Genomic DNA, 16,824 nt, shown 5'->3' with positions numbered 1-16,824 from the left:
ATAAGAAAGAAAACACAGAGCTTTGCCACACCAAATATTTTCAGCGCTTATTGACAGGATACGATTTCGTTTCTTCCTCAGCCCTGTTACTTCCAGTCAAGGACTGAACACCGGACAATGGTCAAGTTGACCTGGATTAATGTATGATTTGAAAACCCCAGGTACCACGGGTAAGTCAGACTCTGTGAATGTGTGGGACCTGATGAAATGATATGCCTTTATCAAAAGCAAGGCTGTCTTTCAGCCACTCCTGCAAACACGGGCCAAACTTAGCCCAAAGGGAATTCAAAGAAAGACCATGGACAGGAAACCCTGATGACCACAAAATGAACATGTAAAAGGAATACATTTCCCATTGCCCTGGAAAGGACTTGCAATTGGGGAATGATTCTGTTTGGATATTTGGATGAGATCTACATCTACTCCAAGAAGGATTAAAAAAAGAAAGTCATGTAATAATGGAATCTGGGTGAAAACAGAACCTGTAGTACTCCTTTTTTCCTTATGCAATATTCCATTTGCTTCTGTTCGAGAATGCAAAGTCTTGCGTTTATGGCTATTTAATGATAACATAGCATATTGTGTATCAATTTCTACATTTACCCTTATCTATCTATACTAATCCATATCTCTATATATAAACAAATAGAAATACATATGTAGTATATATTATCTCACCAAAGAAGGCAATGAATTCTTATCTTTTGAAGATATTTTGAAACAACATATTACGTTTAAACATTATGTGTCTATGCCTCTAAAACTATTTATAGTACTATAAAGAACATATTTAGTGTGGCTAGACTTAAGGGGCAATTGGGCTCAATTTAAAAATCTAAGGAAGATAAAAACAGGAAGGATTTCTTCCACACCCAGCTCATGCAAAATCTCTTCAAATTTTTCCTCAAATATATTCTCAAATACTCAAATTTTTAAAATTTATTTTCCAAGTAATACTTCAAATGAGGGTAGTGTGTATTTCTATGATATGATATTATTTATAAGTCAGTAGGTACCTCTCAACCTCAAACATACCAGAGTAGCGTTAAGTAAATTATTTTCCCCCTTGGTGATCTCTCTCATTTTATTTCTTTTTCCAACAGGTGAGCCTTTCTCTGACTGTACCACTGAGCTTAGATCCCCACGGCTCTCATATGCTCTCTGCCAAAAAAATTCCAATCCTTGATCTCTAATACTGAAGTAACCTCCTGCATAATATCCATTTAGCACGGAAATAACAAAAAGTACTCTACGCCCCTTAGCTGGTAGTGACACTGGAAAGCCACCCATTAGGCTACTTCCATAGAGATGCTGATGACTGGTAATAGCTTTCTGTCACCACACAGGGCAATTTCTTAGGCAGAAATTCTAAAGATGCTTTCTCTTCTCCCCCGTGGTTTCTATACCTCGACCACTCACTCAAATACTAATCTAGGTACCATTGTGAAGTGACTTTGAAGAGAAAGTTAAGGTTACTAATCAGCTGACCTTAATGGAGGGAGAATAGACTGAATTATCCACATGGGCCCAATGTAATCACCTGAGCCCTTTAGGACAAGGAAGGCAGACCAGTCCAACAGAAAGGATACAGTGGAAGAAGGAGGCCCAAGAAAGGAGGCCAAAGGGGAGGTCAAAACTTGAATTTTGACTTGTCTTGACGCTGCCCTGCCAATGCCTTGATTTTAGCCTGGTGAGGCCCATGTTGGACTTCTGACCTATAGAAACTATGGGATAATCAATTTGTGCTGCCTTAAACCACCGAGGTTATGGTAATCTGTTATGGCAGGAATGGAAAAACTCATACAGGCAATCACAAAAGACCCCTGATAGGAAACTTTATTCATCCAAATGAATAAATCTCAACTGCGCTCCAGAGTAGCCTGGGAAGGGAATAAGTGTTGGGGGGAGAGAAAGATAATTGTAGATAGAGCACTCCTAAGTCCCATCTCTAAGTCTACCTGTATTGACAACTGCTTTTAAGAAACGCTACTGAAACTAACACAATATTGTAAATCAACTTCCATTTAAAAAAAAAGGAACTATAGCTCCTCACCTCAATATCCTGCCTAGAGTGTGGTTAACTCTTACAATGTTGGCAAAAAGAAGCACTATGCAAGCGTGACATGTAGGTAATAGAAATTAGTGGTGCCTCCCGTTGGTTTTCCTACATATTTGGTCATAGCAGAGCCAGTGCGTTTCCCACTGAAGATCTCTGACTCTCAGAGAAGTTAAAAGGCTTTACTACAATCATACAGCTGGTCAGAAACCTGAGTTCACGTCCTCTAATGTCTTACCCTAGGTTTCCCATATCATTTCCCTGATTCCCTACTTATTATGAAAACTGGCTGAAATTTAAAAAGAACACATTTAATAGGGCACAAGAAAGTATGTTGTGTTAGTACATGTAAAGGGGATACAGGCATTTACCTGGATCATTTGCAGCTCAAGTCACATCATCAAAATGCAATGCTGGTTGCCTGACTCATTGATAACTCAGAAAAAATTACCGAAGTATCCAGATGCTTGGGACGAGGAGGATTTGGTTTAGATTACCTAAACTGATGCTTCAATAATTCACTATTGCACTTCCCCCAAGATCTCATGACCACTCGCAACACTAAATAGCCCTGTTACTAACAAGCCTGAGTTTGCCTTAGCAGATAATATCAATTTGTAATCCTGGAAGGCAAACTGAAAAGCCCTAGGAAGAAAATGGAATGACTCAGCATGCTCGTTGAGAATGGAATCCAGAAACTCAAGATGCAAACGCCCAGTTATTTGAAGGGAGTCTTATTCAGAGGTTGTCAGTCCTTACCCCCTTCCCCACCTCTCTTAATTCCACTGGCATTGCTAGCATCCTCCCTTTGCTCTACTGGGTTTCTCCCTCTCTGTCATTCTCAACCAACAGCCAAACACCTCAAACCCCAGGATCCTGAGGCAAACGACTGCTCCCGTCTGCTGGGTTTCAGAACCCGACCACAGATCCACCCCTACTCCAAGTCACCTCATCAAAACGTCCAGAGCTGGAGGAAAATTCAGGGGGTTTCGGCTGGAGCTGCTTATGGATCTCCTGGCTAAAAGCTATCCAGCACATGGAGGGACCCCTAAAAAGAGGCGGGTGGAAAGGTTTATACAACATCTTGGCTGAGATCATAAACAAGTGGAATGTCCCTCCCCTGACTTCTTGGAATGAGATCCCTAAAGAAGCAAAATGATCTGGAAACGTCCTTGAAATAAAATGGATGTGAAATGTCCACTTTAGGCATTTCTGTAAATATTTAAGCTTTAGCCTAAGAACTGCATCTCGGTCTATGAGAGCCTTAAATCTGTGGCTGAGCTTAAGATAAATCCTTAAACTGATGAAGAAAAAAGTATAGCCTCATGGGAGATTTTTATAAGGAACAGAGAGAAGGTACATGGATAAAGGCGAGTGGATTCAGACTTCCCCCTACACTCTCCAATTTTGAACGTCATTCACTCTCTATCAGTTTAGAAAGAGCTGCTCATGGAGGGAGAAGAGGAGGGGAAAGAAGGGTGTCTTGATATTTATTTTTGTCCAGCGCAAGCCACATAAGGCTACAGGGATGCCACCATTTATTACCCTCTGGTCCTCTCTCTGTTATGATCTGACAGTCTTTGGAAAGCAGGAGTAAGAGCACACCCTCAAGCAATGTCCTTGGCAGGCTTAGACCTCCAGCCCTCACCCCCCATCATACACGACCCAGTAATTATCTCCAACACGTTACCACCACTCTTCCCGTCTCAGAGACACACAGCTACGGGAATTGACACGCCTGGAAATAAAAGTGTAACCTCTTGTGCCCTATACTACGTCCTTTCTATGTCACTTTATGAGCGACATTTTTCAGTGACTCTGAAAAATGTCGCTCCTAAAGTGAGAGATTATAGAAAGCTGCCAGATTTGAAAGACACACATTTACTCAAAGTGCAAGTCCCCCTCCACATCCAGAAGGGGTGTGGCGTGGGTGCACGAGGACTTAGGAAGGGGAGGAGGGAGCGAGCGCAGGACACCTCTCCAAAGGCTATACACTCCCATTCCAGAAGGAGACCTAGGATGATTAAAATACTGTTTGTGCAGCTGTCACACAAACGCTTCTTAAAATTCCTATTCTGTATCCCAGGATTTAATGCAAATTGTTCACATAACAGAGGGTCACAATGATAATTGAGATGCCATTAGCCAGATGTGTTGGAATGAAATTTCTCCCACCCACCCCCCGAAATTATCTGAATAATTTACACATACATAATCACCTTACTCCAGTGGGAAAATAGTATAACCTTGTTTATTTCCCCTAAATACCTAGGCTTTCTAACAGTGTTACACCCAGAAAGTGCCAAGTCCAGAGAGCAAATAAGATAACTAACTTTGTGAGGCCAAGCTGTCTCTCTCTTAAATGCAGACAGAATTAATTTGTTTTCATTAACTCGTTATCAAGTTACTTAGATTCCCAGTACAAAACGTATTAAAAAAAAAGGGGGGAGGGTAGTGGTGGTAGATTTTCAGGAAATAGCAAGTTCTTTTTCTACTGAGATAGAAATCATTTGGCAAGCCAGGGTGAAATACTTCTAGTTTCCAATAGAAAGAGAGAAAAAAAAATTGTTTTAGAAGATGCTAATGAACCACAAAAGAAAAAGAAGGAAGTATTTTTTAAATGAGACCTCACTTTTGAAAACAGCTCAGTTTGCAACCAATTTTTGAAGAAATGTCAGGGTTATTCCTTTGGGAGCTATGTCAGAGCTAAACCAGGCCTTCAGATGACTGCAATAAAGAAGTGAGCAATTCAGGTGACTTTAATTAAAGGGTCCAGGCTCATCAGAACTGACCTTTCAGACACAGCCTTTCATCTCCAAAAAGGATGAAGCTGTAAGAGCCAGTGAAATGGAACAAAGGGAGGGGCCTTAGAGCCTGGGAGCTAGACTGCACTGTGGGGTAACTGTGTTGGGGGGACTTGGGGGGCTGCTGCTCCTTGGGAAGGCATTTTGTTTCTTACAATTATACATCTGAAGGGAAGGGGGATGTCCCAGGCGAGGGGAAAAGAATGAAACCCACAGATGAATCCCAAGGTCCACTTGCCCTTTTAACTGGATGTCTTAGAACCCCTTGGCCCCCAGGGTGGTCACCTTCATCTCACTCTCCAGGACTCAGATGCTAATATGAAAAGAGATGGTCAACAGGAAGGGCTGGGAAAGGGAGGAGAAAAAGGGAAGCCAAGAGCCAGGGTAATCTCCCTGCAAAGTACCAGCCCTTGCTTGCAGCCATAAGCAAGGCCGCTCAGCTTCACTCTGCAATGAAGACAATACAGATGCCAATGCTGCTTACAAAGCTGCCCAAGAAAGCAGCCTGGAGACCATCCGTGGACGAAGTCGTCAGCCCAGCTCCTCCAGAGAGAAGACAGGCCCTCATCAGTTGGGACTGAGAGGGAGGCAGAAAAGGAGAAGTAGGGCGGACGGGAGGCTGGGGTCAGCAGATGTGGGCTCTAATATATATTCAGGCTGGACAAACAACAAGGTCCTACTGTAGAGCACAGGGAACTAAATTCAATATCCTGAGACAAACCATTATGGAAGAGTATGAAAAGAACGTATACACATATAACTGAATCACTTTGCTGTACAGCAGAAATTAACACAACATTGTAAATCAACCATACTTCAACAACAAAAACAATTGATTAAAAAAAAGCAAGAAAAGGAGAAGTGGGAATCAGTGTCTGGAAGAGAAATGGGGGTTGTGGAATCTTACTATTTGTATGTATCCAAATAGAGGGAGGGGCTACCAGCCTTTCCTCCTTCCCTTCTGGGAAGGACTAAGACATCTGGGGCCCCCAAGCACTGAAAAGATTACTGTCCTCCATATCCCTCTGTCCATCTACCTGTCTGTCTGTCTATAAAATTGTGATTGCCAGGCTGTTTGTTCCCCAGGACACTGGGTTTCCTCCTTGCACTGCACATGGTGGAACTGCCGATCCTTACATCCTTGAAGTCAGGTATGCCGTGAGATCTGCTTTGGCCCATGGCATACGAGCATAGGAGAAAGGCCTTCAGGTGGAAGATGAACAGAAGCCCATGCTGCCTGCCCTGTACCACTGCAGCCAGGCTGCTCCAGCAGGTGGCAGGCCCTCCAGGCCTCTTCCCTGAGTGAAGACAAAGTGGTCCAGAGCCATCCCCCACCCCGGCCCTGCAGGCCGACCCGCAGCGACTATGTCATACAAATAAATAACATGCCTTTGTTATTTTCAGCCACTGAGATTCTGACATTGGTTTTTTTCACTGAAGGTACAAAAATGTAAAATAACTGTAAGTCCAAAAGCTTTCTTTCCTTAATGACTGCTTGGATAATTTGGCATTTCCATGAAATAACCAAATTCTTTCAAAAATGCATCCCTCTTTTTATGTTTATGCTGTTACAGGGGTGCATGAAGCATGTGCCTCATCTATCAGGAAATCTAATCCTTCTCATCACAGAAACTCCGCCCTGTGGTAAAGCACAGCAGACTAACTGGACTATTTTCAATACTGTGCTGAGACTCCCCCACTGTCATTTACCAGCCACACGTCCTTGGAAAATTTGCTCAAACTCCCTAAATCTCAGCTTTCTTAGCTATAAAATTAGCATCGTAATTTCCGTCTTTCCAATTTGCTGTGCCATGAGGAAAGTATACAAATGGTAGTGACTCGCCCCAGCTCCTCTCCATCAGCAGAAATGTTACCTGATTCTCCTGAGGAAGTGTTTCCATAAAAGGAGGATGACAATACCTACTTCCCCACCTAGGTTCAGGATTAAAGAAATCAGTCAGGCTAGAGCTCTTAGCGGGTATAAGCACTAAGTACATAGCAGTGGATGTAATCTCTGTGATCATCATTATAGTAATAAATTGCATAGGATCTACTGTGTACTCAATAAATCTCAGCTGCTTCCCTTGCCCTTGGAGAAAGGGCCCTTCCTGTTTCGGAGTGGGGTTATCCGCAATAGCATTATCAATAGTTAATCAGCAGGGTGGCCGACAATCTACTAAGAAAAGGACTCAAAAAGTCTCTGCTTTAGACCCATTTATAGCAAGACATGTCTGCATCCTTAAGATGCCAGGTTTTTTCCATTCTGCAAACACATGGCTTCCATTAGTTGACTGATACCGACACATCCAAAGCTTCCAAAGTACTCTGGGCCTCTGATGAGTGAAAGGTTTGCATGCCCAACAAGGAAAAGGCAGGCTCTGCAGATGCTGCCAGGGGCAGGGCAGCAGAGGTGCCAAGTTTAGGTAGGACACAAAATCTGGCTCTGTTTTTAATGATCATCCTGTCCACACCTGAAAATAAACTAGCCAATATTGGGTGAGATTCCCAATATTCAGCGGCTCCAATGCTGATGTCACTGTGCATACACAGCCTTCATTAATCAGAGTGAGTGTGGTGTGTGCGCGTGCTAAACAGAGATGGGGGAAGAGTGAATATTCTGCACTGTGTGCACCACACCGCCCCTGCTGAGCGTTCTAATCCAAAGCAAACCCAAGCTCCAGTGTCGTGCTCCTTTTATTTTGTGTTCTAAGGACGTCGTTGTTTGGTCGGCTTCTTAGAAACTGGCCTGAATTCTAATTAGTTTGCAGTTAGAGGCTGCATAATGGTAATTCAATCTTCACCTAAACTTTATCATCTGTTTCCCATCTTCAAAGCTGCACGGTCCACTTTTGTCCTGCGCAACAGTGATGCCAGGGACCTCGTTTTGTGTTTTGAGTCTCATAGCAACGGTGCTATTGAAAAGGGGGGTAGAGGCGGAGGCATCACAGACCTGAGGAGTTGGGACAGTTCTTTGCTCTAAATTTCATCCCCAAGGGGATGACTCCAAGGAAATAAGGCTTTGTGTCCTTGATTACAGAGGGGACCTACTTAGGGTAGTCCTGTTACCGCTCGAAATGTTTGCAGTTTCAGAGTGTGCAGCACAAGTGAGCAAATAAAAGTGATGAAAGAATAATGAGGGCACATGTATCTAATATTTGGAAACTGACGTGTTTTCAACATGTACAAAATCATCGGATTCTGTCAACAGCCCTGCAAGTTAGGTGAGCAGTTACTATTAGCCCATTTTACAAGTGGGGAGAGAAGGACTGAAGGAGGACAGTCCACCTTGATTTGCATCTCAGCTCCACCCAGCTAACTCTTAAACCCCAGGCTAGTTTCTCCATCTCTCTGTGTTAGTGTGTCTTCACCTGTGAAATGGGGGGGAAACAACAGTTGCTACTTCTTGAGTTGCTGTTAGGTTTAATGAGTTAATATGTGTAAAAGGGCTTAAAGATCATTTGTGACATAGTAAGGGTTGAATATATGGTGGCTGTTGTGATTATGAGGAAAGGTATAAAGTTGAAAATCTGGGGACCCAAGAGGATTAGGGCTGAAAATGTCCATGGGAACAAGACCTGAGCCGAGATGAAATCCCCATCATGATGGACAGAGGAAACAAAGACAACAAAACGCCCTATTCGTAGCGCTGTTCAGTACCTAACTCCTCTATACCCCACGTTCCCTCCTGGAACATCCTCAGAAAGAGATGACACAAGTCCCTCATGGTCCCCAGGAAGACTGACCAAATCTGACAGCTGGTTATGGGAAATCGTATTTCCCTCTTGTTTTACAAAAGCACATCCAAAATATATGGGAGGGGAAAAGAAAAAAAAAGATAAAGTTTGATCCCTTCCAATCCATTGGCTAAAATAAATATTTTGTGTGCCACGTACCATGCCATATATGTTGCACACATCTTCTCATTTGTTTCTCATGAATAGGGTGACCAACTGTACTGGTTTGTGCAGAACTGAGGACTTACCTAAAACCTGGGGTTTTCAGAACTAAAACTGAGAGAAGCCTATGCAAGGCAGGACCGCTGATCCCCAAATACAAGGCAAGTACTCTATCCATCCCATTCTGCAGGTGAAAGAATGGAAGCTTGAGGAGTCCCAAGGTCACACAGATAGCCAGTCCAGTTGGGATTTTTAAACCATTATAAGATACTAGTTAGAAAAAGCCTCTTCCTGTAGGGCAAAGTTGTAGCACATCAGCAAAGGAACAAAACGAGCTGTTGCTCCCTTTATTAGAAAAGGGTTAGTATTCTCCAAGACTGTGTTTCTCTATTGTTGATGTTGTTCTTTTCCTTTCTATTGTTGTTAGACTTCCAAGTGATCTGGGACACAATCTGAAATGTTAATTAACAGACTTTTGTTTCTTAACCAGTGCCATTCTATCTCTGAGGAAAAAGAACAGTGACATTAGCGTTACCAACTCCAATAGAATCAAGACTTGATTCCTTAAGAGAAAAATATATGATAGAATCCATCTATTTCCCCTTCAGTATATGATAGAATCCATCTATTTCCCCTTCTACTTCTCCCTTCAAGGGAGGTCTTAGCCAGCAGTGACTTTCTGTGAATTATAATTTCAGAGGCCACCAGTAACCCTCAAAAGGCATTATCTTAGCTCCTACACACTTTCCAAGTGTATTTCAAGGTTACATTTCACTGACTATAAAACAAGCTCACGGAGTGGGATCCATGGGTTGTGTGAACCAAAACAGTCATCATCTCAAGTTAGGAGGAGGCCCAGGAAGAAAGGTTCCACATGGAAAAGGATTTTCCAATTTCCCAAATAATTGTCCACGAATGGATTTACTTAAGCGAGAGCTGAAGTACGTTTCAAAAGAAACCAGTGATCATAGATGTAAGATGAACACTGCATACATTTAAAGGCTACTTGGGGACACTCTAAAATCCCAAAGCCAAGTTGACTTTCTTCATTTGATGGAGGAAGAGGGCCAGTTGGGAGATTAGGCTGATTCTGTTCTTCATGAGTCATTTTGTCTGTGGACATGCCTCACAAATTAAAACACACATAAAAAATCCCTAGGTGTGAGGGGATTAAAGTTTCAAATCTGGTCATTTGAAAAATCACAGAAGTGTTGGATAAAAGCCATGCTGTTTTGAGGATTTTATTTTTCTTTTTAAAATCCTGGGAGTTGCTGAGCTTATTAAAAAAAAAATCCTTGGTTCCAATAAAAAGTGAGGGCTTTTGGAGAGAGTCATTCTCTTTGATATCAGATGTATTTTAGTCTATAATTTTCCACTCTGGCTTATGTGAATGTCTAGGCCTGAGGCCATCAACTCATTTAATCTCTGATTTCATAAAAAAAAGCATGTTTTCTGTTTATCTTTGTCCAAACTGAGTGCAATCTACGCTTTCTAGTTCTTCTAACAATCCCAACTTTCCAAATTTCGTATCAGAATGCCTGTGTGGCATGGTAAATCTATGCTTGTCTTGACAGGTTGGAAACTGCATGTTCATAGTGAGAAAACTAAGCTGCTACTCCCAAAGACACCGACTTACCAAACTGTAATTTAAAAGCAGATCATCATTTTAATTTACTGCAAGTGAAGGGGGAGGGAAAAGAAGTTAATACAAGTAAGTGCTGAGCTACAAGTCCCAAAATTAATGGGGAAAGCTTTCCCCCAAACGTTTCATTTTCATATACAAGCTAGTTACTGAATTGGAGAAAGGTTAGCATTCAACACAAGCTCATTCGAAACCAACCAAATCCAGAAACTTGAACTGAATTCACTGACTGTTACATCCCTCTATTTCTTGAAGCTGAGATGACTGATTGTATTTCAGGGAGAGTTCGTAGCCATTTGGTCACAGAAACTGAACATTTTAATATCACATACCACCTAACCCCACATACAGATGAGAACACAGGACTATCTTTTGTTACTATCAATGATCCTCATTTTGTTACAATTTGGTCATGAGTTTATAAAGACCTATTTCACTTTATTATATCCATCATTACACCAAAGAGATTTCCAATATCTAATCAATAAACAAAAAATAATAATAATTTTATGGTCACAAGCATTTGCTTCCCAAAACCACTTGCAAAATTCTGTCCGTTTCTCAATATATATTTAGGAGCTGTCTTATCTCAAAACCTTAACACTCAGAAAACCAAGGCCTCAAAAAAGTATTAATTCTCTACCACCTAACCATACACACACACACACACACACACACACACAGTGCAACAGCTTTTGCAAAAGAGTATGCTAATAAAGAAAAGAGAGTAAGTACAGTCTACCACATATCATGAAACAGATTCACTTAAGTTCACTGTTCATGGGAGAATAAAATTTTTAAAAAATAACCCAAACAGTTCAGATTCAAGGCAATATTTTTCGTTATTCATTTGTTTTTATTTCCAGGTCCTCATCAGTTATGTAACTTTGGTGTTTTAAAAAAATAATTTATTTGTAAATGAGAATAATGAGTTGGCAACTGAATTTAGGTCTGGCCATTTTACCTGAGCAATGAAAAAAACAAATGCCACAGAGGCCTGCAAAACTGTTTAACTCCCCCTTGGCAATCCTCTGGTGGCCCCCTGAGATTGTCTAATTACAGAGTAATGCTGGAAGTACTCTTCATTTGTAGATTAATTAGTTGATGCCTAAGCAGTTCTTTTAACATAAAAGGCAACATGTAAATCTAAGTATAATTATTTGTCTTCAAACTAATGATCATTTAATTAGTGTTTTCTGCTGGTTTAATGGTCCATAAAGAAAAAGGCAATTTGGGGAAGGGGCTTCTGCCATTGTTACAAGAAAGGTTTAGGATTGCAGATCTAAATGGAATGAAAAGTATTTATTTAATGTTCAAATAAAGCTTTTACAATTAGATATAAACTGGAAATTGACTCTCTCCTTTCCTGGTGACTAAGAGCCATAAGGGAACCAAAAATCAAGCATAGCTTTCGGCATCACACGCATATTTCCAGAGTTAGGAATCATAGTTTGAATCGGGCTAATCTGATGTTTCGTGGCAAATCCAAAGACCTACCCGAGGTGAAGTTTACAGAGCAGAAAAGAGGTTAATTCTAGGAAGTGTTTGTACATGTTATGAAGGTGCTTCTGTCCCCTTAGTAAAATAGGATACCAGTTTCCTAAATAGGATATCATGGCCAAGTTGGAAGTCATCAGATAAAGCTAAGTGTTTTGCAAAGTACCAGCATCAGACCTTCTGACATGGCTTTCTAATTAATTCTCTCTGTATTTCCCCTACTAGGTTATACACCCAAAGCCAGGTATTTGGGTGTATAATCTTTCTATATCTGTTTCTAGCCTTATCCAGCCATTAGTCAGTATTCATTAACTGAGTCGATCAATGAACAAATAAAAACTAGAAATATACCGATACAACTCAGATGAGCAAATATGCTTCTGGGTATAAGAATTATTCCTATGAACTTAAAAAAAATATTATGTCAAAGAAAATGTAACCAGCTCTGTCACATGTTCTCAATTCAAAAGGCCCTGTTCTGATGCTGGGTCATTAACCCAAACATCACCACAAGGAGATTGTCCAGACAACATTCTCAAGTAACTTGGCACCAAAGCATCTGTATTGGTTTACCTAATCAATATCTGCATCAGAGGAATTACCTGGTGGTCCAGTGGTTAAGAATCCATGCTTCCACTGCAGGGGGGCATGGGTTCGATCCCTAGTCAGGGAACAAAGATCCCACGTGCCATGCTGCAAGGTACAGCCAAAAAAAAAAAAAAATCTGCATCAAGTGACTTCTTTAAGCCACATTTTCTGTTATGGAATGGGGCAGTTGCCACAGTTAAATGGAATGATAGTAAACCTAACAGAAAGAAACTATTCAATACATGTCCACTGTATTCACATCAGTTGTTCTTTTATAGGAACTTCAATTCAAGAAAGAAAAAATTTAAAAACTTGCTGAAAATAAAGGTAGCCTTTGGACAAGGATTTCCTTTGCCAACTGATAATTCAAGTAGCACAAAAGCAATACTGGAAATCATAACACCGATATTTCAGGATAGTAAGAAGCACACCCTACACCTACGATTTAGGGAATGCTGTAAAATTAAACGTTCAAAAAGAGTTCTAAAAGAAAGCAAAAGCAGTTATAAAGATATAAGTCTTATTAGTTTTTTATCAAAAGGAGAAAAATTAAAAGAATACAAAGAATTTAACAGTGACGTAAACTATAATATAGTTGGGAATATGATAATAATGCTATTTGAAATTTACTCAAAAAAAAGGAGACATTTAAATAATAACTGAAAGATGAGTATCTTAAAGTACCCATAAGTCTACCCTGTTTTTCAGAAGGATGTTTTTCATCTTCCTTTTGGAACTCCTGGAAGAATTTCTAAATCCGCTTACTCAAAGATCTCCACATCTATACCAGGCAACACAGAAGTGCCAGGCATTCCTTATCCAATAGGCTGGTAGTAGAGCAACATTTGACCAGGTTACAAAAAGTGTGTCTCAAGAAACTCTGTTGGAAAAGTCCTTGCAAAGGATGAGCACCCAGAATCTATATTGGCTTTGGACCCACGGGTAAGGCACTGAATTCACAAAACACATTCCCCCTGTACTTCTGTGACAAGGGTCTTGCCTGCCTTAGCCTCCAGCTTCTCTTTATTTCTTGACCTGCTCCTTTATCACCAACTTCTACAGTGTGTAAAAGATCTTGGTCTCTGCACCTGAAATCATGTAAGATAATAGTAGAAAGTACATTTCAATCTGAGTAAAATACCAGTTTTTAGAAGACTCGAATCTATTTAAACAAGGCAGGAGGAAAACAGATATTGCTAATAACTTGAAACTCAGACCAAGTTAAAAAGCCTCCACTTAATAAATAATATACTCGATAAACCTGAGAAGTGTTGTCTAACATTTTTCCTTGGCTCTTTTTCTGAACATGAATGCTTTCTGTATTTGCTCGTCTATAAGGATTTTTTTAAAAATCCAAAAACAGAACGAAATTTTTTATCACGGATGATTTCATTTCATTCATTTCATTCAGTTTCTTCCTCTTTTTAGAAACATGAAAACAATGCACAACAGACCTAAACAAGAGATGCTAGATTCTGTGACATCTACTACTTTGCGGATTAATCGGTAAAAGGAGATAAAACACGTTGAGTGCTGTCTGCAGAAGTTACAGGCATTATGAAATGCAAGAGAGTCTCCTTGTAACACAGGAAGCCCAGTGAAACAGGGTGAAAACACTCAAACAATTAAAGTACCAATGTACCTCATGAAGACTCCCGATTCCAGAAAGCTTCCCTTGCTGTCCTCCTCCCCCTTTTACCAGAGTCTCTGAAACCATTTTGCTTGGGGGAGAAAGTAGATTTTAGAAGAGTGGGAAAAATGCCAAACATCCATGGCAACTTAGAATTTTTCCACTTTCTTTACATGTTCAATTGAGACCTTCATAAAATTATAAATGAAAGGACACATTATGAACACTTTCTTTGAAGGGAAAAAAAAAGGGTCTTGCCTGGAAGTAAAAATTTGGAGTCTATATCCTTCTTCTCTGAACACTTGGGAGATTTCTCTGCCAGCAGCAGGGCGCCTAAAAGAGCTTGTCTTTGCCTTCAGAATTCAAAAAGGTAGAACCACCCATTGTTCCCCTGATTCCCTTATTGTGGGTGAGACCTTGAGCACCAGGAGGGGACTGGAGAATCCTGGGCTCCGTGTTGGTGTCTCAGGGGGTGGAGGTCAGCGTGTATTGGCGCCTACCCTCCACCCCCCTTTCCCCCTCTCCCCTTCCCTCCCCCCCACCAGGGATTCACTCCTGTTTACTTTGGGGAGACTGCAACTTCTGTTTCCTAACGTTTAAAAGAAGTCTAAAAGCTTATAAAAAGGCTCTTAAGATTTCTTGGACACCGAATGCCTCTTACAGAACAATATTTTGATGAGTTAAGTGTAAATGAATCAGAAACCTACATATTAAATTTCCCTTGACATACACATCAGTTTAAAAAAATTAATGGAAAAAGTGCCAGGGGCTCAAAGTGTTTGGGGTTTTCTCAAACCCAAAATGCTTGAAAGTGAAGAACGGAACTGCATTTGAATCAGCCAGGTTTGCTGATTCCCTCCCCACCACAACTCGAAGAACCCTAGCTGTAATGGAGGGAGTAGCATCTCCTGACGGTGACCAAATGCCTGGAGACACGTCATAGTCCTGGTCCTTACGCCTGGGTAGCAGCAGAAGCCGGAGGCTGGGCTGACACTGGAGAGATGTCCAGCTGCTGTTCTCTGAGGGCTGACCCTAAAAGGTGCCCTTTTTTTTTCAAGACGAAGGAAACTAAATAAACAATCAGGGAAGATCATAAATCACTGACAAAGATATTTAGACTTGAAACAGCCCTCGAAAACAGAATGTGCCACAATTTGTCCCTAAAAAGATTAACTCGGTTCTGGGTCCTATAATTGTGGATTCCATGACGTATGGTAAGAAATGGCACAGGGTGAAAACTTGAGAACCAGTCGAGTTTGGGTGTTTTGTTTTGTTTTAATGCTTATTGGGGGTCCAAGAAAACACCCACCGAAACACCAACAACCCCAAATCCTGAAACCAGACTGGATCTCTAAAATCATCCTCCTCCGATTTTTTTTAACTTAGGTTTTCGTCACTTTTTTGTTTTGTGAATAGATGACCACGCTAGGGGAGCAGCTGACTAGAAAGACTGAGCCAGGTGAACGAGATTTCGACGCTGTCCTTCTGGGATCTGATCATTTGGGGGCGCGGGGCCCAGACGGTACAATCGGGAGCAGTGGCTAACTTTCTGGTGAAACGCGCCATCTGCCCAGTGCCCCTCAAGCATGGTCGCGCTGCCGAGGCGTCAGGGGGCCTGCCTTGGGCATCTTCCTCCCCAGCAGTAACCTCAAGAGCCAGCAGGGAGGGATCATGCCTTTGAGCTCACGCCTGACAAACCCCCAAGTTACCTCTCGTTCAGCTAAAGCATGTGAAAGCTGTCTGCGAACCTCAATGAGCTACCGCCACACAGCTGTTTTTACTGTTATTTTCAGAATTCACACCCTCCACCTCGGTCAAGTTTTTCGGCCCCCAGGGTTTCAGAGGGGGCCTGTGACGAGCTCTAGCTCAGGAGGAGTGGAGATGCAAAGGGAGAGCTCGCTTAGGATGGTCTGTGCCTTGTTCATCCGTTCTCAAAGAAGCGCTCTCTCAGAAGCTCGGCAGGGCCTTGAGAGATGGGGAGGTGATACTTAGAGGCGCATACCTCTTATTTTTCTTAATTATTTTACTACTGCTACTGTATTTTATTTTTATTTTATTTTTTGGTCGCGCCTTGCTGCATGTGGGATCTTAGTTCCCCGACCAGGGATCGAACCGGGGCCCCCTGCATTGGAAGCACGGAGTCCTAACCACTGGGCCGCCAGGGAAGTCCCAAACATACCTTTTCAAGACGGGGTTTGGCCTTATTCCACTCTAAGCATGTGCTGAATACATGTTTGTTGAATGAATAAGTGAGTGAATGAGCAAAGGATAGGTCTTTCACAGGAAACTTGCATAGAGGATGGACGGATAAAAAATGGTTCGAGGCAGGCATAATGCAGATTCCCTCCACCTCAACAGCTGTCCCTTCACCAGACCCAGACCCCTCCTCCACACAAAAGAGAAGGAGCAAAGAGGAAAAGCTGTCACCGCAAAGCCCATTAACAATTCCCAGGAAATAAAAATAGAATATGGGTAATACAACAAAGTCTAACCTTTTTCTCTTTTCTTTTCTTCTGCACTTAGTCTAGCTTCACTGGCTCAAACGGTGCAGCGGGCATAGGCCTCAAACCCAGCACCTTCAGACCAGAGTTTCTAGTGCAAAGCGGCTGCACAACTTCCCACCTCAAGATGGAGGCAGCAACAGCAGGCCGTGCGCAGAGACGCTGCTCCCGGACGGGATCTGGAGCAGGCCCGCGAGAACTCCGGTCAGG

At 41.8% G+C, this 16,824-nt stretch overlaps 1 protein-coding gene across 9 annotated transcripts in view; it reads right to left on the bottom strand.

Annotated features, from left to right (window-relative positions):
• LOC307177345 (uncharacterized protein) overlaps positions 1-16,771 on the bottom strand; it is a 1,102,996-nt gene extending 1,086,225 nt beyond the window's left edge. For all 9 annotated transcript variants that reach the window (XR_013825026.1, XR_013825027.1, XR_013825028.1 and 6 more), the window contains exon 1: positions 16,606-16,771. The gene's annotated coding sequence lies outside the window, so the exon portion shown is untranslated. The remainder of the gene's footprint in view (positions 1-16,605) is intronic.
• Between the last annotated feature and the right edge of the window lie 53 nt (positions 16,772-16,824).

The sequence above is a fragment of the Stenella coeruleoalba genome (genome assembly GCF_951394435.1).
Source record: "Stenella coeruleoalba genome assembly, chromosome: 19".
In the NCBI taxonomy this organism is placed as follows: Eukaryota; Metazoa; Chordata; class Mammalia; order Artiodactyla; family Delphinidae; genus Stenella; species Stenella coeruleoalba.
The sequence above is the reverse complement of the archived record's forward strand: the minus strand, read 5'-3'. Positions and strand labels throughout refer to the sequence as shown.